At 40.3% G+C, this 22,571-nt stretch overlaps 1 long non-coding RNA gene across 1 annotated transcript; it reads left to right on the forward strand.

The window, feature by feature from the left end:
- The first annotated feature begins 1,051 nt into the window (after positions 1-1,051).
- Positions 1,052-8,550, forward strand: LOC126037753 (uncharacterized). Its single transcript, XR_007505803.1, has 4 exons — positions 1,052-2,284; positions 7,339-7,588; positions 8,015-8,095; positions 8,447-8,550. It is a non-coding gene; the product is annotated as an uncharacterized LOC126037753 (long non-coding RNA).
- The last annotated feature ends 14,021 nt before the right edge of the window (positions 8,551-22,571 follow it).

Raw genomic sequence — 22,571 nt, forward strand, 5'->3', positions numbered from 1 at the left:
GTTCCCCCGTGGGACCGCGGGGAGCGGCCCCGCGCCCCGGCGGGCACAAGGCTTCCCCGCGGGGGGCCGGGGCGGCCGCCGGCAGGGCGGCTGCCGCCGCAGGGGTGCGCGGCCGGTCGGCTGGAGCCGGTGGCCCTCCAGCCGGGGCGGCACCGAGGTGCAGCCCGGCGGCCTGCGGTGGGCGCCCCTGGCGAGCGACCTGCGGCCCAGCCGGAGCCCCGGGAGCCGGTTCCGGCGGGGCCGCGGCCCCCCCCCCCCCCCCCCCCGAGCTTTCGCGTCAGCCCGGCGCCGGAGGCCGTGACTCGCCGAGGGCTGCGTGACCCGCCGGGGCCGGCTTCTGAGGGAGCAACGCCGGTCCCCGCCGGCCGCCCGCGGGGATCCGCCGCAGCCGGCGGCGGGGCCGCGCCGCGGGCGGCCGTGAGGGCCGGCCGGAGGGGGCTGAGGCGCCACGCGCGCGCCTCGCTCCCCGCGCAAGGCCGCGGGGGCCGCACGGCGGGCGGAGGCCGCTGCCCGCCGCCCTCCTCTCCCGGGGGACCGGGGGGCGGCTCGGAGGGGACTCGCCGCTTCTCCCCGGCCGCTCCGGCGAAGGCGGGGGAGGTGGTGGTGGTGGTGGTGGTGGTCGGCGGCGGGGGGGGGAAGCTTCGGCGGCCCCTCGGTAGCCGGACCACCTTAAGGGGAGCGGCGGCGGAGCGCGGGTTCCGTGCGCGGCGGGGCCGTCCCGGGGGGTTGTCGTCCTCCCAGGACGGGGCGTTTGTTTGTTAATTGACGCGCTGCTGCGCTTCGCGCTTGTGTGGAGCTCACGCTGGGGCCGTAATGACTGTAATCTCGGGAACACGCCGCTCGGGGAGCCGGCGGGGTGGCGGCGCGGCGGGGTTTGTCTCCTGGCGGCGTGCGATTTTGCGATTCGCCGGGTTTCAAACCGGGAGAAGCGGAGCCGGGGCTGGGGGGCGGGGGGGGGGGAGGGGAGGGGGGGGAAGCGAGCCCGCCCCGGGGGTCGGTGCGGGAGCGGCGGTGCGGGCGCCGGGAGGAAATCAAACGCGTGAGGAAAAACAAAAAAAAGCGGTCCCAAGTTTGTTGGCTGTCCTAACGGGATCCTCTCCGCTCCCGTCGGTGTATTTAAATGAAGGCACAGATTACCCCGTTAGGAGGAAATGGGCAATAAAGGGGCAATAAACACGTTTACTGTGTAATCATTGCGGTAATTTGCAAATTCCCCCCCCCCCCCCCCCCCAACCCCAGCGCCCACCTGAGGGAAGGTTTTGCCTTCAGCCGTGACAGAGAAGTGCTCGGAGGACCTGGCCGTGCTCCTCCGTGTTTCACATCCCGGGCTGTGAAATCGGTCCCACTACTACACATGTAGGGTTCTTTCTGGTCAAAACCCGAACTTCTCCGAAAGTAGCAGAAGGTTATTTTATTAATGCCCTACTGCAAAGTGCGAGGAGATTGAACAATGCCCAGTGAAGAAAACGGAATGCAAAATTTGTCATCTGGCTGAGATCTCCGTGACTGACAGAGGTTTAAAAAGTCTCTTTCCAGTCCTGGATGTGATGTTCCATTTTAAGAAGTGACTGTTATGCTGGTGACTGCTTGAAGAGTACCTTATTTAAAAATCTCTACAGAATGTAAAAACGAGTGAGTCTAGTCAGGAGACCTGGGTGAGTCTGTAAATTACCGCTCTGTCAGGATTCCTATTGCCTATTACAAAGTACCTTTTTACGCTGAACTTAAGCTCTACACTACAGAGACAGCAGATGTGAGGTGATGGCTTCCAAAAGCAACACAGATGCTGTAAAATTTCCATTGCAGCATTTCAGCAAGGAAACTCAGGAGACATGCTGAATGCTACAGTTTAGAATTACACTATAACTCTCCTAGAAATAAGAGAATACCAAGTTTCTCAACAGTACACTTGGCTTCATTTTTACTGTCGTTCATATGCTCTCGTTTCCTTACAGCCTGAAAAGAGATGTAGCACAAAGATACTGTGTGTCTCGAAGCGGTTCAGTAATGACAAAGTTGGTAATATGGGAACTTTATGGCAATTTAGTAATGACTGCTTATCCAAATTCTCTCGCAAGACCATGATAATTTTTGAAATTGTCTTTCAGGTATATAAAACGGCACAGCTGTGGGGAGGCTGCTTTACTTCATGTGACTGAAAAGAAGCAGCCTGGATAGCTCAAGGCTGTGGAATCACAGCCCATTGTGTGTTCCTCCTATACTGAGACTTCCCTGAAGTTAGAAGTACCGAGATGAAGGAATCAAGGGTCAAGTCTTTAAAATGGTTTGTGTGTTTATTCCAGAATATACAGCAGCTGCTTTTTCTGAAAAGCTGAGCTTTGCAATAGCAATACAGACTACTTTAGAGCACCTCTTGCAGGGATTTCAAAACAGATGTCTAGTCATCAAGTCATGCAGAAGTATAAAGCTGGCAACTATGTTACAGATACTACAACCTTTTGCAAACCTATAGATTTGACAAAAAGTAGATAATACTTCTACAAGTCTTTGTTGCCACAGATATTCATGCCTCTTTTATTCAAACATTTAGGTTTGTCACTGGCCCCTCTAACATCAGCTTAATTTTTGTCTGCATCTAAGGCTTTGCATTTGGAATTATATGGATCACACCAAAGCAGGTAATGGTAACTACAGGGCATTTTAGTTCGAGGTTAGTAAATTGGCGCTTGATTTTTTACTGGATTTTTTTTACCTTTTTTTTTTTTTTTGTACTGGAAAGAAAAATACCACATAAAATCTAAAATTTAAAATGGTATTTTGTTTATTTAAAAATACAGATGTTTGGTTTATAAGATTGAAAATTTTGCTTTTTAATTCCCACCTAGTGTTTTCCAGTAAATTTTAGTGTGGCATTGTCTGCATTGGATAGGTCAATGAATGGTGCTTTTATAAAAATGTTTGAGAAGAAGAACTCAGTCCCTGGAAATTGTTCAAATAATCTTGTTAGAATGAAGCCTTGACTGAAGGCAGTAATTTCATGGATTAAACCCAGAAGGGGCCGTCTAGGCTGATCTCCTTCCTATTGCAGGCTACGGAGCTTTTATCCAGAGACTGTCTAGGCAAATACTGGCTAGCTACAAGACATAGGGGATTTTGCATGGCCAATACATTGAACAACACCATGAAACTAGAAACCGTGGAACTTCTTGATGACGGGGTAAGCAGGAGCAGGAAGAAAGAGTATTTTTACAGGCAAAGTAGTAGACAGCATAAGGTGGAGTTGTGGCATCTTACTATGTTCAGCTTTTCCCTAAAAAGTACCAATTAAAAGTAAGAGAAAGAGTTTTTTCCAATCCATCCTTTTCTCTTGCATGCTACATGTAGTCCAGAACAGAGCAACATGATGGGCAGTCCACGTATGGGAAGGAACGTGTTGATCTGTACTTCTGCAAATCTGCAAAGCAGAAATTATGAGGAAAAACCCAGCACTGTGAAACCTGCGAAGAAACAGGGATGGGAGAATACAGTGTGCGTATATGTCTTATATTTTGATAGATATTTCTCCTTTCACAAAAATATTAAATGGCATTGACACAGCTTCTGAGGCAGCCTGTATTTTATTGTGATCCATGAGAACTTTTCGTAGAGAAGAAGTCTTCTGCATACCTCTTTTCAGGGATGTCAGATCTGATCGTGGATGGGCACAGTAGCGTGATGCTCCTGTTGGTCAGTGAGACGTGAGAGAGCCTTTCGGCAAAAAGAAAATAGGCTGAATACCATCTGCTGCAGTAGCTACTTCTGGAGTGCAGTGAGCAGGTGGCAGAGAAGGAGGAGAAACTGCTGGAAGAGTGCTTTGCTGTCCCTTTACCATAAAGGAAGATGACAAAGCGATTGATCAGTGCTGTGTTCTGAGGATTGCTCCGACAGGGAAGCTGCGGGTTGTAGCCCTCAATGTGGCTGGAGGATTTTCTGCTCAACGTAGGAGCAGACCATGATTAGACTTTCTTCCTGAGGCTGCTTTGGATGTGTAGGCTTCGCTAGAGAAGCAGCACGAGCAGCAGAATGAGCATAAGAAGTCAGGGGAACAGCAGTTTAGCATGAGGACGACACAAGATCAATGTGTATCAGAGGGCATACCTTTATTCTCCCACACTAGGCAGATGACGATTGGGCTGCAACGTATTGGCACGCTCGGTGCAATCGTATATTGCTTCATTTCTCATCAGTGAAACAATGCAGGAAGAAGGAATGCAAGAAAATACAAATTGTAAGGATTATGAAAGAAAATAAGTGTTCTCGAGGGCAATCTTTTTCATTTTCCTTAATATTATTTTTATAATTTTTGCCCATTATTTAACAAGCTTTATTTATAATCTACCTCTGCTACAGATTGTAATACCTCACGGTGGGTTGTTTCACGCATGATAAATCACGTGACTTTTGAAGACAAACTGTTCTGAGTTAAACAGTCCATTGATTCATTGTCACTGTATTTGGAGAATAAATAATACAAATATCACGCAGTTAAATTGCTAGCCATATTAAGTATGTATGGGCGTAATGAGTAGTGTTGTCTTCCTCTGATTGCCCAGGTAACCGTTAATTTACTTTCTGGAAACTGCTAGAACATTAGTATGTAAATGCACTCTTGAATCTCGGGAAGGTTATCTGGGGATAATATGAGAGTATACACATGCACCACTCTCTCCTAAAAGTCAAAGCTTGTCCTGACTTCTAGCATGCCAGTGACTTCTGCAGCCACGTTTGTGATTCTCTGTCCACGCTCCATCAAAAGGTTGTTAATGCTTACATATGCGCAAATGGCATACGCACCGTCGTTACTCCCAGCGTGGGTTGTTAAGTCCATTTGGTCGGTTTTCAGTTTTGGAAACCTCAGGTTTAACAACTTGGGTATAAACCCCTGCAAAGCTTCTGGTAAATATCCACTGCTACTGCATTGCCACCCGGCTTACCTGACTGAGCCGTAGCCATCCGGGGTGGGCAGCTTCCAAATAAAAATTACAGTCTGGCCTTAAGATGGTATGGCATGCATGTATCTGGTCTTCGATGTCGGCTCTACTGGAGGAATTAAGGGGGGGTCTATCTATTAACTTGACGTACTTAACTTTGCGGCATCTATATTTGGGTTAGGTGACGGGACAGGGTGTAAGGAAGAACCGTAACAGGGAAGCTGGGGAGCGCAGGGTTCTCCCTCGTATACTGTAAATCTGAGTACGAGTGGCTCAGTTGCCACACTGCAAGGAGCTGTGGGACTCCTGGCAAGAAATGTAGCCCAGCCTGTGCGCAGCTCTCTGCTAGCTGATCCAGCCTGGTGGAAGTAGACGTGAGAGAAGTAGATGTGAAAGGCTCTGAGCTAAGGATGCCCCATCTGCAGTAGGCTAGTCTGGGCTATCTGAGCTGACGTAGAGACAAGATTAGGCAGCGTAGTCCACTTTGACTTACTAACTTTTGCATAAGCTATATGGAGATACTAACTGATGTGTATGCCCTCTCACATGCTGTAAATTAAATGAGAAATTAATGAGGTGATGCACTTAGAAGTAAGAAGTGAACTGAATTAAAAATGACACTGTGTTGAAAGGTATGGATAAGGATAAAACCCAGATGAGAGAAGGCAAAACTTTGTATAACTGATTTGAAGAGGAACGCGTGTCGTTAAATCCTTGTACAATACAAATTTGTTCATAAATTCTGACACTACCTTTTGCACCTCATAAGTCAGCATTAGCATAATTTAAGGGAATAATGTTTTGCATACGTGTTTGAAGTGGACATATTTAAAGTTTCACTGTTGCCAATCCCAACTTTTGATGGAGGATGCACAGTAGTAATTTTTAAAATATTGAATGATAAAAATCACACTGAGAAATTCTTACTGAAATTACTCATTGCCCTGGAGTTAAAATGGAAATAGCAAACGTGTCTTTCATCACTCATTTTGAATATTTATTCTTTGTATTTCATTTACTCTAAACAAATTTTTTATCTCTAGGGTTGGATCCGGACTAATTCTTCACTGTGCTAATTTTGCTGGGACAACACTTAAGTGGCTGGTGATTCCAAATATGAATAAGGACAGCAGGCTTGGGCTTGTGCTAATTTTGATGAATAAATTGGCTTCGAGAATGACAAGTCGTATTAGCACTTTTCACTTTATAACATTAGGCAGTCAAAGATGTTAACTCTGTGCAGGGAATCAGCATTAGGCAGTGTTTGGAACGGCTCATAGGGAAATCTCAGGTGCCTAGTCTCAGCAGAAGCTTGCTCTTAAAAACCTTTCTCTATTTTTATTTTAGTAAAAGAATGGTGTGACTGAAAAGCAAAGTGTTGAGAGGAATTTCACTGTAATAGCAAAATGTCCTTCCTTTTGTTTTACCCACTGAGTTTTTAATAAGGTTATTCCTTTGCCAGTTCCTTTGAAGTTTTTTTGGTTCTTGGTTGGTGCTAATGATGGCAGTAATAGTCCTCTGTGAGTGTTGAGGAGGAAAATAAAATCATACCCCACTGGTATGAGATTTTTTGCTGTTGTCTTTTGTGGGCTCACAACAGTGTTACAAAAGATGCAGTCTTGATTGATTTCTTGTCTTTTATTTCTTTTATTTATACATTTATTTTGCCTTTGGGTTGGGAGACGCAACTGTATGGCAGGAAACAGCCACAAGGGAAGAGATGGATATTAGAAATTTAGTTCTAACATTGTCCCTGGTAGTATTAGTTGGGTGCTTCTCTGTCTTAGTCTGGTCAGGGCCTGTTGCTGGATGAGAGGCTTTCAATTCTTCCAGTGGATTGTGGGCTTCCAAGAAAAGCCGTGATAACAGCCATAATGGGATAGCTGTTACTTTCAGTTTTTATTGCTTTAGGCTTATCAATTTGTTCCTTCTGGTTAATCCACTGAATTAGAGAGCCATGAAAGGAAATAATAAATGGAATATCTCATTTTCTTGCCACTTCGCCAATTTTGCTATACAGATTTTTTGTATTACAGATTTCTTACCCATTATGTATAACCATTGTTTGAATCTTATCTTCATCCTTTGCTTTTGCATATTAGGCTGGTTGAACTTTTATAACTTAGGGCTCATACACTAAGTTATTCCATCTAACGAGCCCATATTGGTTTTGTTTGGTTTTAGCTCCTTGGCGTTTGAATGGTTCTGCTAACATGACTGCTGTGGAAAATTCGAAACATTTTACTGCTGTTAGAAGTTTTTCTGATTTGTGTATGGATGGTTCCAGATGCTAAGTTTGAATCTGCAGGTTAATGAATAAGACCTTGCTTGACCCATGAAATTTCCTGCATGAATTTTTGATAAAAAAAAATAAAAAGCTTTTTTCATTTTTGCCTTAATTTTCCAGGAGAAACTACATGCTTTGACAGAAGTCAGAGGACTGGAATACTTTGTCTGAAAACTAAAATTCCTTGATTTGAAAAAGGTTACTGTAGTCTTCCTCCGACATTATAATCTGGACGCCTGCTGGTCCTATTCTGCAAGGCTGAGGCTGCCTACCACCTTCCACACTGTGCCATGATCTTTCCTCTTTGAAGGGAGTGCTGGAAGTAGGGAATACCTCAAAGTGATCTGTTATTGGAGTTGTCATTTAAATGGTAAGTCTACTTGATAAAGGAGATCTGCCACGTAAAGCAGGTAAGCTGCACATTTAATGGGATGCTACACCAGCATTTCTTAATAACATTTTTTGTTTTCAATCAAAATATTTTGGTTTGTAAGTTTGGCTTTTTGGTAAGAAAAGTATATTTGCAGAAGCACATACTTAGACATGCCAAAAAAAAAAAAAAAATCCAACCAATAAGTGTTTAGCTGAAAGCCTCGTTTCCCATCAAAAATAGATGCAGTGGAAAATTTTCAAGCAGCCCTATATTTAACCTCCTTGGATCAAAATTCAGTTGTTGGACTGAGGGAGGCTCACAGAGGTTTTTTGCTGCTTTTGTTAGGGTGTCTGTTTTTTCACTCATGACATCTGCCTGCTTTTCCAGCTATATTCAACCTTGTTATAATTCTTGCTATTGCAGCATTTTACTGTGCTCAGAATGCTAGTTCCCACTGGACTCAACTTGCTGGGATATGTGCAAACTGAAAGGTTCTTTCAAGGGGTGCGTCAATCTTGCTTTTTGATTTTGGCTGGGTTTTAATAAACAAATGTGAATAGCTGTATCCACTGAACACACGCAAAACGTAGCATCACCGTGATGATACAGTTCTTAGTTCTTTGCCCAGGGTCGCCTCGCTTTGGGGTGCTGTGGGTGCAAACAGTATACATGGGATTAGGGGGTAATGGGCTAAATGCTTGACGGAGAAGACCCGTTGGGCAAACTAAACAGATAAATCACATCAGTCTCAGGAATTCCTGGGTGGAATATAGTTGAAAGTTGGGGAGGTATTCTGGGAAAATACTGTGTTTGATTTCTTTGCTCATGCTTTCTTCTTTTGACTCTGACTTGTAGCTGCTTTTGGAAGCAGGATACTGAGCTAAACGGACCTTTGATCTGAATTGGCATAGCCATCCTTGGGTAAGGAGAAGTACACTGTTAAATGAGTAAGTCTGGGCTTTGGCAATCTGGAATTCAGCAATATTTATCAGAAATGAAACTCCTTCCTCCAAAAAAAGTGTAAGCCAATCTCAAAAGATAAGAGCTTGGGGACAGAGAATTTAATCTGAATAGGTTGTGATTCTGAACTATCAAGCTTTCTGTTGCTTTTTTTTAATTGTTTTTGCAGCTTCCACTTCTCTCTCACATCTTCTTGTAGCAGTAAGTATTTGCTACAACTGTGTCTTAAATACAACTGTGAGCCTTTTTGGGTGTTCTTCTAAAGTTGGTGAATAGAACATTAGTATAAGACTCCTGCAGAGCTCACTGGACTTTGTATTAAGACAAGAAGAGAAAACAAAGTGAATATTGAAATTCAGGGAGGAAAGTTGTTAATATGACCTACATTAGTTTTAGTATGTGTTGTGTTCTGTCATTAGTTCAGTGTTAGAATGCAGTTTGTAGCCAGAATCTATCAGCAACTGGCAACATGTGGTATTTCTTAAGCAAAAGTTGATTGTTATTCTTTATTACTTGCTTTGCATCTTAGCACTCTTACAGAAATACCTTTCCAGATATTTTAAACTTTGTTTTCATGGCACTTTAATTTAGATTGCCTCATGACTGCTAAGCAATACTATGCATTTTTTAGCCTTCACATGCATTAATGATCAAATCTGTAAATGAGCATATGCTTAGTTTTGTAAGACAGCAGCTAATTTTTTTCTATATTTTTAATAAGCTCTTTAAAAGTTTTACGATTACCTGAATGTAGATATATCTAGTTATACTCCCGTGTACTTAAGTTTACTTAGTAGTTACACTGACCAAAATAGATGGGGTGTCTTTTATTTCTTTTCCTGACAGGGTATACATTTTACGTTCAAATTTGTGTCAGCAGAATTTGATTATAGTACATTGTCAGTAGATGACCATAATTTTGCTCTTCCCTGTTATTATATTAAATAAATATTTTCAGGAAAAGATAGTAGCCAGACAACATTTGAAAGGAAGAAATAGTTTGAGTATTGTTAAGAAAGAGGTTCATTATTCTAATACCAAAATTGTGGTGGGAAAGAGGATGGAGAAAGGAAAGCACAATATTGGCGTATAAGAGTGAGGTCCTATGGTACCACTTTCCAGCTGTTCATATGTCGAATCCAAATACTTTTTGAAACAGTGCTACACAGACAATTAGCTTTACTTCAAGTAATCATTGTATAGGGAAGAAATTTTAGTACATTAGAATTCATGAGTTGGAAAAAGTAGCCAAAAAAATTACGTCCATGTTTTCCTAAAAATGCAGTGAAAATATGTAAATTCTTTTAAAATTAACTTAGAAATTTCATGAAGTGAAAGGAGAGATTGTAATCCTCTCCCTAAAGTGTGTCAAGAATGGCGAGAACAGTGCAACCTCTCTCACATCACTTATATGCCTTAGTCTGAATCTTAATGATAGTGTCAAGAAGTGAGAAGCAAGTAGAGTTGCCAAATCTGTCCACTCTTTTGAAACTGGAAGAATTGTGGGAAGTAATTGGGTGCGAAATAAACATGTTCACAAGTAATTGGATGAGACTATTAAATTTCTTTCATTTAAGTGGTAGGTAGTAACTACTTAAACTTCAAGGAAGAGTGAAGATTACATGCTGCAAAACTTTCTCATGCAAAATAGTATATCCTCATGTCAGTGATCCTGGTTACCTTTAAGTGTCTGCTTACTTGAGAAAAGATTTGTCAAATCAGGTCTTTAAATGGGAGAGGGGATTAGGAAACAACGAACAAAATCCAACTTGCAGTGGAATTTAACTTTTGGGGGTGTGGGGCAGAGAATGGACAATGAATATCATCATCTTTTCAATGTTCCGTACTATCAAAACTGTTTTTCTTACAGGTAACCCTTTATTGGCAGAAAATTTGTGAAAGAGTCAGTGAAGGAAAATGCTGTGGTAAAACACATATAAAGAATCTCATGCCAAAACCTGGAGGGTTAAGGCATATATCTTCTACAGGTTTAGGAAATGATAAGGGTAGATTGAAAAAGTGTTACTGTGCTTAAAAAGCCTAATTGTTGTTGTGTATATCAGTCTCTTGTCTGTTTTATACAGCTGTTTGTGCTATCTCACTGGTGGTTTTGAAACAGTGTTTTTCAAGGGTCCCTAATTTGGATTGGGATACAGGAAATAGTTATTTTTATGGGTAGTAAAGCCAAATGTCATAATTTGCACTTTTAAATAAGCTGCTTCATTCTGTATGTAAAACAAAATAACTTCAACATGCTTGGTTTTGTAATAAAAAAATGTAGAGTTGATCAGAAATATCTTCTCTAGTATGATGCATGGAGATTAGGTTAGACTGTGCTACAGAATAATGTAATAATAATGATTTCCTTAAGAGAGTACAAAAGCAGCATCTAAGTTTCAGTTGATGTTTACTGACACACAGCATCAGTTGGGAGCCCTATCAAACTTCCTATTCTTTTCTGCTTACCACCTCCTGCTTTTATTTACAGTCAGCATATCTGTTAATTAGCCTCAGGTAGAGCCAGTTCTTCTAAGAAGATCTCTTGTCTTCCTGGTGATGGCCCCATGAGGTGACCTTGTACACACAGTCTGTGAGTGAATTAATCTTTAACTCATTAATTTCAGTGCCTGATTCTGAAATGTTTAACTGCTGCCTCGGTTTCCTACTCAGCAATTAGTATTTGGAGAATTGTGGGCCTTGACTCCCATTGACTTCAATGTCATGAACACATCCCAGTGAGCTCTCAGCATCTCATGATTACCTCACTGGAAGTCATGTTTTCTTGTAGTTTTTTGGTTTGCTATGATTAGACCAGAATGCAGATAGCTCGTTGGTGACTTCCAGGTAAATGCTCTGTATCACAGGTTATTTACCTAGTTTTCATTGCACTTTTGCAGAATAAAATAACTCCTCCACCTCCTCAGCTATCTCTCTCACACAATATCTGAATGCAACATTGTGCAAAAAAATCTGATGTAACTGTGCAACACCTGGATCTCACAAGGGGTACTCTGTAGGGAACCATACTATTTTATAGAGTGTCATCAACCTCAGTTAGACCTTGTGATGATACGAAGCTGTTTATAACCACACCCTGAATGCTAGAGGTGGTTGTAGTGCACTTCTCTCACAGCATGGCTTGTTTATTAGAAAAGAAAAAAGTTGCAGTTATATTTGTAGGAAAAATTCAGGAGCATGATTCAGAGATCTGCCCAAATCTATGAAGTATGCTGGAAGTGCTCTGAGAGGTGTGAGCTGATCTGTGCCTCTCACTGGGGTGTTAGAAATCTCAACCTTTCAGTGTTAATGGTTGTGTTTGTTTCATCTGAAACCCAAGAAAAGAAAGACTGGGCCACTTACCTGCCCAGTCAACTGTAGGTAATGTCTTAAAGTGATGACCAAATTCCTCACTTTTGCCAGAATGCCACTTATTCCTTCTCCATCTTCCAGCTGAGGAGTAGCTAAACTCTAAAGACCTAAGCATAGGTTACAGGTGCCCTTGAAATCCTGCTCAGAGCAAGTGCAAGTATGGAAAGCCATGAAGTACACACTGTGGTAGTGTAAGCATTTTCATAATTTAATGAGACCTTTACTGATAAAAATTTACTGCTTCAGTTTTAAAAAAAGCAATAACAATAACAATAATAATAATAATAATAATGCATACACTCCCCTCAACCAACCAGCAGTATAATCCCTGGAATACATCCAACTTCTATACTGGAAAAATACCTCAAAGTAGTATGACTTTCTCTCTTCAGTGTAGAAGTATTTGAGCTGATCTAAAACATTGTATGCTGGCACAATTGCACCCCAATGTCTAATTTTTGTGGATAGGCAGACCTACATGAAGTAACTTAGTTTTAAAGGAATTAGAAACCCTAATTCCTTTAAATCAAATTCCTAAGACATCCAGGTGTCCAGGATGCTGTGAAAAGAGACAAAAATCAAAAAAAGAGGTGGTGAATATTTCCTACTGATGGCTCGTGGCTTTGGAAGGTTAGTGGTGATGCAGTGTTGTGACAAAAAATCAATGAAAAAGCATCAGTGAAAGTTTCCACCATCTTTAGTTGTAAGAAGCCAACGCTGACCGATCTGTTAAAGTTTCATGGGGAAAGTCAACGCTGAGGGAAAAAAAGGTGGGTGATATTTCTTCAAAACAGTTAACAAAGCAGTTAACAAACTGCTTCTATGTATTTTATGGTTGAATGGCAAAGAAATAAGAGATACTGGAAATGTTTTCTAGAATTCAGTGGTCCTTCATCAGTATTTTATTGGTACTGTTTAAGCCATCTTTGTTAAGGAGAAGCTCTTTTGCTATTAGTATGCTGTCATCTTTCAAATCTCATCAAGGCAGCACCAGGATTTTTTTTTGCACAGATTTCCTTTGACACACAGCCTCAGTAAGTATGGAAATTACAACTTAAATCTCATTTTTTTTGCTTGCAAAGCAGCGCAGTGCCCAAATTCAATGAATTTCAACTTTTATTTTTTCTTAATGTTGAAAGACAGATATGCAAATTTTACTAACAATATGCATGGTTAAATTTAGCTGTAAATTCCAGTAAGGGATTTCTGCTTTGTTTATTGTCCAAGTCAATATATCTGTGGAGAAAACCTCCCACTGTGCAGGAATACATAGTCAGCTACTTGGAAAAGTGGAAAGTTTAATTATGAGAGTTTATTCTGGAAAAAGGTAGAGTAAAACAAGCACTGGGTGGTTTTTTTTTTCTGTTTTTTTTTTTTTTTTATCATGACTTCAGCTAACAGAAATACAACATATATGGTTTGTTTTGACACTGTTATCAGACAAACCACTTGATTTTTCTTTAACCTGGTCATCTGTGTAGCTGGGGGGGGTTTGGAAGGAAGTAGAGGTCATGAATAAATGATGTCTTTCTTAAACTTACAAGGTAGATCGTGACATAAATGAAATAAAATTGAAGTGTGAAGAAAAAAAAGTGTAAATATGTACTGCTGAGAATATCTTCATTAAAATATAGTTTACCCTATGAAGATATTAGTATCAGGTTGCCTGAAAGATGCAAATTTACTTTGTGCTTTCTCATAACTTATTTTGATTTTTGTGCGTGGTAACAGTGAAATATCTTTACACAAGGTTTCTGAGTGGAAGGGTAAATTATTGCTGGGGAATATGTGTTATAAATGATATACAAGCATGTTTATAATAGAAAGCTCTCCAAGATTTTAATTACAGGAGTGGTTCCCATTTCTTCAGTTTTTATAAGTAATTTACATGGAATACATTTTATCTAGCTATCTATTTAAACAAAACACTGCAATGCAAAGAAGGCATTTCTCCAGCCTGCCTAGAGTATATGTAATACTGTAAAAATCTGTATTCATCCTTGTGATTCAATGCCTATTTCTCCTTTCTAAGCCTGTTCAACTGTAACATGAAGAATGTTTTTATGATATTTCTACAATGGATGATAGTAATTAGATTTACTCTAAGCAATAAAATTTTTAGAAAGTGTTATGGCTAATCTTTGGGTTGCGTGACTTTCGTCAGATGTGTAGGCATATTCCTTTTTTCTTTGCATGTGTGTAGGACCGATCCAGAACCTGAGCTTGTAGGTTCTACAGTAATACCAATAGTACATGATAATTGTGTGTGAAGAAAGGCTGGCAGCTTTACAGAGGAAATTTCTGAACCTGTAGGTAAGTTCAGGATAAGCAATTGCCTGTAACTTCCCTTCCCCCATACTCTGCATTTCTACAATACAGCTGCTCTTCTAATGCTTTTACTGAGTCTCATTAAATGGTCCTATGTGTAGGACATTAAATGTATTTATGGTAGAGTGGGAGTTTTGTTCTGAGTCACTGGTGCATCAAGAGTTTCTTCATAATATTCTTCTGGTTGCCTAATACAGGGAGACAGGCACCAGAGAGGCATGTACACTGATGCGTTATGGTAGCGATCCTTGAGCCCGAATCCTAAGAGATGTGGAGGTGGCTAATTTCCTGTAGAACTGAGTGGGAGTTTAAGTTTCTAAGTAGGATTTAGGAGCCTAAATACCTTGGAATTCTCCATGAATAAAGCTTAGTTGCAATATAGCCCCCTAGTTCTCCACACATCTCTGCATTCTTCCATACATGTTCCTCATTGGCTATTTACTGTTAATTGGCAATTTGGATGCTTAATTATGCTTCTGTTTTGGGATATGTTTCTTCCTAGTCTTATCCTATATTTCTTTGGACTGTCTGTTTCTTTTCAGCTCTTTCCACTCTTATATTTTGTGTACTTAATAAAGGCACTTGCACACTTAATTTCCAGTGACTAGCTACCCTCTCACATTGGCATGTATGAAACATAAGACCTTTGGTATTAATAGAGCTAGCTACCTTGTAAAGATGCTATAAAAGGGATCATTAAGTCTCCAAATTGATAGGGATTTGACTATTTTGTCCACTCATTCTGTTTTTTTGATCAATGTATGCCCAATATGCGAGTTGTGTATTAGCCAAATTCTACTTCGTTTGACTGACAAAAAGGGTGGGCTAGGGGTGCATGCCACAGGTAGTTAAATAATGCAAAACCTTGTCAGTCTAATGCTTTTGTCACTGAAATGACTATGCCGGTTGCTCTTCTGAAACTAGTAATAGTAAATCAGGGCATAAATCAATCTTTCCTCTGGCTGTGTATGATCCGACTTCTCTATTCTCTAGTTTGCTACACAGGTTATCTGGAACTGAAGTGCACATTGAGACCGTAACGCTTTCTTCCCGTGCTAGACTTTTAACTTCCAGAGTACAATTTTCCTTAAAGTGTAGCAGAAGTTGAGAGGAATGAAAACAGATGTAAACAAGGACTCTAGTGTTAAAGAATGCTCTGTAAAATCTACCATCCTTCAATCGCAGTGCATCTTTTTTCATGTGATCATGAGCCAAGTTTTCCTCAGGACCACAGTGGTGGTCAGCAAGAGGGATCCCTTGCCCTGTTTCCTGGCAAATAACCTACAGGTGTTGGCTTCTGCTGCAGCCCAAATGATGAGCTAGACAAGTGTCCGTAGCTGCTGTAGGGGGATGACGAGGGAAAGAGAAAGCTTCTAGGCCTGGGAGGAGTAGGGAAAGGGTGAATGAGTGGAGGTGGGGGGTCCCAATTCTTTCAACACAGTTGGTATTATACCACACTCCTTTTTTGAAAGGTGAGTAAAGTTATACCAGGGGAAGGAGAATGGAAGAAGTGTATTCCAGCCCCTGAGTGGGGTGACAGCATTGTCTTATCTGTGGGGCGTAGGGACTTTGACAGAGAAAGCCTAAGAGCATGCAATGCTGAGGGTACATAGGCCACCAAGCACCCAGGAAAGAGGATATTGTCCTGTCAAGGACTGGTGTCCAGGGTGATAGGATTTTTGGACAGTGCTGCTAAATAGATAGAAGAAAGAGTGTTGGAAGGGCGGTGAATAAGGTGAGGATGGAAGGGGGCATGTGCTCTGTGTTGCTATTGCCTCATTGCAAAATTGTTCCCCTTCTGTGTTGTTTGCAAGAATAAAGCTGATTTATGAGAGTAAATTGGTTTCTGGACTAATACCAGTGTTTTTCTCAGCTAGTGGTATGTGAACAGTTTTCCTACAGTCCCAGTTTTGCCACAGTTCTGGCTATGAGTACACTTAGTGGATTATAAAAAATGCTAAAATAGTTTAAAAAAAAATTAGGAGTAGGATACAGTTTGCAGTAGTGCAACAGACTGCTTTTTGCTCGTGAAACTTGTTTTCTTTCTGTATATTCAATAAAGAAACTTTCATTAATGAATTGAATTGATGTGATTGACTGTTTCTTGTAGCTCAGAGATTCATGCTGCTTGGCTAATCAATGGCCATGAATGTTGCATGTGTAAGTAGTTAGAAACACTTTGTTGTATTCATGCTGATTTTTATCACAAGGCATCATTGCTTGTACTGAGGAACACCCCAGGTGGACCATGGCCCTTGCACTCCACCTCAGTGAGGGGTGCTTCCAAAAGCCTTATCTACTGCCACATCAGTGCAAGGCCTAAACATATTCCATAAATAATCTCATAGCATCAGAAAGCAACTGAACTGCAGATGATGAGAATATGGTAAACTAGGTTAGGGACACGTACAATGTTGGTGATCCTTGAGGGACACTCTGCAACTCTGCCTGTGGCAGCATGGCTTCTTCCAATCTTCTCTTCAGTTGTGGGGTTGTTACCTAATGCCATATGCTAGGTCTATGTAGTTAACTATGAACCTTGGATTTGAAAGCTATTTAGCTGCTCTCAAACCAGTATTGTTAACTTTATACCTAATGATGCTGATGATTGATTAAAATGAAAGATGTTTGTACTTGGTTATGTTGTTTCATGATCAGATGCATCTGGGAACTCAATCTATAGAATATCTTCTTAGAATCATCTAAATCTTTCTGAATGCCAAATGCAACCAACTGAAATGTTCAGAGAGTAATAGATTTAAAATTATTTTTAGTCTAATCTAAAAATCACAGCACATTTTTACATGGAAGTGTTGTTGCCTCCCATGCACTGGAATTTTTGTGGCTTTAATGTAGTGTAAATAAACACTTTTTAAATGGGAATGCAGGCTATAGGTGGCTTGTCGACTGATACGCTATTTTCACCTACTCTATATGTGTTAATATAGTACCATATTAGTACTGTATTAATCAGTGCTCGTGAGGGATTATGCTGGTGGAAAACATGATCATGGGATTTGACCTCCTTGGAAGCAAGGGCTTCTCCAGGTCATGAAAGGCTACATATTCAGCTCATGACTAGTGTAGAACTCTTTCTGTCATAACTGAAATACTGACACCTGGTTTGCACTTAAAAGTGTTATCAAGGAGGCCTGTCAGGGAGGGATATGAATTTTTTTGCTGACATAGCTATGCCAGCAAAAACCCTAGTGCAGAAGCTGTGTAAGAAGTTCTTTTACCTGTACATTTTACTTCTCTTCAGGGATAGGTATAAGTTGCTTGGGAAGAGGAGTCTTGTTAGTATAATTTCTATATTAACCTTTCTAGTGTAAATCAACCGTAGGCCTCATCCTGTAGGGACTCATATGCAAGTTTATTACTGCACACAGAGATGATGTATCATAGCCTATGCTTACGTCGCTCTGAAGAATGACCTCCAGAGCAACTCTAAGAATAGTATGTGACCTCTGTGTCCTGTTCATCTTCTGTCTACGGGGTTGTTTTACAGCTGGAAGTTGCATGAATAATGCCTGGCAATGCATGAATTTTCATGTTTGGCACCTGTCCTGTCGGTGGTTCTAGTCTTGAAGATAGTTTTGGGGCCACGCTTGGGAGACAGAATAGGCATAACTATTGTTCAGCTGAACTGCTTGCAGGAAGAAAGGAGGCTGGATGCAGATACAACAATGAAAAGGAAGGAAGGAAACTCCCTAGCAGTGAAGCTTGTGATGTGCAACACACAAACTAAAGAATGAGAAGTACAAAAGTGGAAGGAAGCTTCCTTGGGTGAATCAGTTCCAGAAAAAAATAAGCATGTGGAACCACTTGATGGATCAGGATTGTCCTTTGCTGATCCTACATGCAGCACCATAAATCACAAGTAGTTCTAAAGAAATTGGTAGTGGAACAGGAGAGTAGAAAGAGTGTGAGCGAACTCAGATTATGACTTGAAACCTTCCCTTGTCTCTTAAGAAGCAGTTCCTGTATGCCTCTAATTATCTTTCACTTAGATGTTCTACCTTAGTTGGAATTGATGACCTAAAGAGTGGGCTCTTAGTGTTTGTCTGCAGGAAGGACTCCCTTTTCTCTTATGCAGAGAGAGACACTAACTAGAGATTACAGCTAGCCTCAAGCGTATGCATATTTTGTATTTGTTCAAGTTACTTCATAACATCAGAAATGAAAGCTGGACCAGATACCAGAATACATTATTTGCACTATCAGAAATAATTTCACATCACGCTCTGCAGGAATTTGGACTTGTTCTATTTTTGGGCTTGAAACAGGAATAGCTTGAACAAGCTAGGTGATGTTTTATTTGAGACAAAGGTCTCCTTTTTCCTCAAAGGTTTTTTCAAGAGATGTGGAAAGCCCTTTTCAAATAATACTGCCAGAGCCAAAGCTGCATATGTAAGCTCTGTGGTCCTGCACTGAGCTTGATTAATCAGCCAAGGTTAATGGAAATCAGTATTTTAACTTCAAGTCCTAGAGACTTACTTTGGAAATGCATGAATTTGTAGGCTTGCCATCTCCCTGACAGTTGAATCTAGTCTTGGGGTGGGTAAGTAGATATAACTATGGCACTGGATGCAATCATAATTGTAAAAGGGAGATATTTTGAGATACAGAAATTGCAAATCCAATCCCTGCTGTTACCAGTCCAGCCACAGGGGCCATTTAACAAAAGATCCCCTAGTTAATGATTGCTGTTCTATGACAGGGATATTGGACTTATTATACACTGAACACAAAGGTCTCTGATCCATATTCGTGCCTTGTTTCCTGCTTGGGATTCAGCACCACATGGTGGTAACTGTCTGCTTCATGCGGGAAAGCGTTCTGCTGTGATATCAGTGAGCGATAGTATCAGAAGAACATCCATTTTCCATGAATTTAAACTATTACCGCAGTTAGGTGCAATTATTGAGAATCCCTGTAGAGTCATACAAAAAATGTTGTCTCTGTCCAAAGATGTTGATTCTGGAATGTAGCAGTGCCAGTCTATAACATTCATAGTTTGGGGTCTCAGTGGCTGCTATAAATTGTACCCTGGAAAATGGTTACCGGGACTATAAAGTATAGTGCTGCATTTCAAGCTCTATTTTAAGTATCAGTGGCTTTGTCAAACTATACATGTAATTTAAATCAAATTTATATGGTGAAAATATGTTGAAGATGAACCGATGGAAGAAGATGACTTCATAACAAAGAATATTGACTTTGCATATTAACTTCATTAACTTAATGCTGTCTCTTGTGTATTGGAAAATTGTTCAAGTGAGAATAATAGCTTTTGAACTACTTACAGGCTAATAGGTAGTGATTGTAGTCAGTAAGACTTTGAATAGCTGTGGCTGTTGATTACACAGATTAAATGTGAGTGCAGTTTTCAATATGGCTGATTTTCAAAAAACTCATTTTCTGTCCTTCCTTTTGACTTTCATGGCTAATGACACTGACTTCTAATGCATATTAAATTCCGGGAGTGGGAAATTAAAATCCTCTTCCTCCATCTCATGGTAGAGACATGAGTGCAGAAGCATGCCATATGCTTATTTTAAATTGTTCCAGATTGAAGCTATATTAGTCAAATATAAGATTGCATTAGTGGTAATTACCATACAGTGGGACATGCTCTGTTTAAACAGCTGATTGGTTATAGATGTTTGTAGTAGTCATAGCACTAATTTTTCATGCACTCCATCCCTTATGTTTTTTTCTCCTTATATCTGAACTGTCTGCGTGTCTCTCTGCATCCACTGTGATTTCTCAGTGAATGCTGGTTCCCAAGTTCTTTCTCTATTCTCTCCTTTTTTTTTTTTTTTTTTTTTTTTTTTTTCTCCAGGGCCTAATTATGAAACAGCTTCAAATAAATACAATTTTTTAACAAAAAACATTCTGCTTCCTGTGAACAATGGGCTGAATTTTTCTCTTTATTCTTGGGGAGTTCTTATTCAGTTGGAGTGCTTTGCAGTTGGCTAGGCCTGAGATTTCTGGGAGCTGTAATTGTGTCTCATTAATTCTTACAGTAATGTAGGGTAACTATAAGGAGCATGCAATTAGTGGTCTGGTCAATGAATAGAGCAGTTAATCAGCAGACAAAGGATGGGGCTCAGGACCTATTAGGCTGAAAGGAAGTGTTACTATTGTCACAGGCAGTAGGAATGCATGCAGACATGCCTTAAAGTTGAACTGTTTAAGGGAACTGTGTATGTCTTTTTGCTAAACCAGTTTTCCTACCTATTCCACTACTTGAGAGAGCTTCATTTAAGGTTGCCTGTTAGAAGTCAGAAACCATATCAGAGGTTTTGACAGACTGTAGGGACTGCTTGGTGCATTCTCTCACCTTAACAGAGGCAGCCCCGGGGTTTATCAAAAATAAAAAGTGGCCAAAGAGATGTAAGGCATCCTTAGCTATTCCTCCTCATCAGAAAAATGGTCCGCGAATGGAGGAGACCGATAAAGTTTAAATTAGCCATTGTGTAGATTGTCACTCAGTCATACTCTGCATGTTTGTCTTCATAATGAACCTTGTTTGTTCTGAATGGCTGTGCTTTCAGTGCATGTAAATGTATGCAAATACTCATAACAGTTTGAAAATGGTAGCTCTAACGGTAAAAAAATAACCTTTCCTACTTTTATGAAGCCCTGTCTTTTACTATATCTAGGGTTTAAAATGCAAAAAATTACTCCAACTCTAGACAGTGCTTTGGGTTTTTTTGTTAGCTCCAGATCAGAACTTCCAGTTGTTTCTGCCTTTGAAAAAATATGAACCTCATGAATCCTGTGAAATGTTATGACATATGATGATTATAAAGAAAAAGGCTTTATCAATAAAACACTGCCCTTGAGTAACTCTTATTTCTAGTAGGCATTGCTTCAAATAGAAAGTCATTTCTTCTCTTAAGTAAAACAGACACTTGGCATAAAAAAGCAGTAATTAAAATAACTTTTTTTTGGGAAAAAAAGGGAATTGAATTTTAATAATTAACTTATATCCAGAGCCTAGTGTTTTTCTCAAAACTTAAAGTAATTTTTTACTGTCTTCTTTCTATTAACAGGTCTGTAGCTTTATCTCTTCTCATGGTTTTCACATCAGCAGCAAGTAACGTTAGAAGAATAAAGTCTCTCAGGCTTTATATTAAGGATTCAATTATTCTATATAATTAGCCATGATTTGTTAAATATTTGAAACATTTTCTACTCTTAGGTATGGAACAGCGTACTGGAGTGATCAGAACCACAAATGACTTGTACCTTTACTCAGAAAATTCTTCTTATCAAATAATAAGGAAGATTAAGCCTAAGTCTCTCTCTCTCTTTTTCTGTTTGGATTTTATTCCCACAAGAAATATCAGTTTTGTCCACAATATCTCATGTATTTCTATTCCCTTGAAATACAAAGAAGCAACGGATTCTGGTATAAATTAGGTAGATTTAATGAAATTTATGAGTTGTAACTTGTGCCTTGAATGTAAAATACTTGAGTGAGGCATAAGTTGTTTTGCTGATGCCATCATTGTCACCCATCTGTTTTTTCATTCTTCAGTGCCTGGTTTTGAAACACTTAGGGGCTGTGGAGTCTTGGGAATAACCATTTTTGCATGCCATACATAGCAAATCTTTCCAAGGTCACATTTTGCTTTACTGTGTCTTCTTTTGAGGAAGCAGGGCAGACTTACCCCGCAAAATGAGAAAATGGTACTACTTCTACACTCAGAAGCTGGGTCTTACCTCATATATATGCTACTTTTCCATTTAATTGGAAAGTCATTTCCCATCTGGTGTAAGACAGCATCAAAAAAGTTGTTGCTCAGTATCGCTGGTAAGCATTACAAGTTCAACAGAAATTACCCTTTTTTCCCCCAGTGAAGTTTTTCTTGTTGAAACACAGGTTCAGTCATGGGGGGCTATTGATCTGGAAGGGGTCTTACATAATTCTAAAGTCACTGAAATATTAGTTGGGGAGGTAGCAGATTAATTGTGGTCTTCCATAAGAGCACAATGTTATGACTGGAGTAGGTGTTATGATAGAAATGATAAACACTCCTTAATATGTAAAGATTGATTAAAGGTCTTTAACCTTCTTTCAAGTTAACAGAATATCCATCTCTGTATCTCTCTTTACTTAGACACACATACATTTTTACTTAGCAATAAGAACTAATGTTACTCTGATGGACAGTGTAGCATATGGTACATTAAAGAACCCTGTTCCTGTTGCTGTTTTGAGAACTTCTCTTTCTCTTTCATAGTATAGTGTGAATCTTATCTGGTATACCTGGCCTGTTGCACAAGTCTCAACTCTGCAGGAATCCTGGAG

This window comes from Accipiter gentilis, chromosome 4 (genome assembly GCF_929443795.1).
Source record: "Accipiter gentilis chromosome 4, bAccGen1.1, whole genome shotgun sequence".
Taxonomy (NCBI): Eukaryota; Metazoa; Chordata; class Aves; order Accipitriformes; family Accipitridae; genus Astur; species Astur gentilis.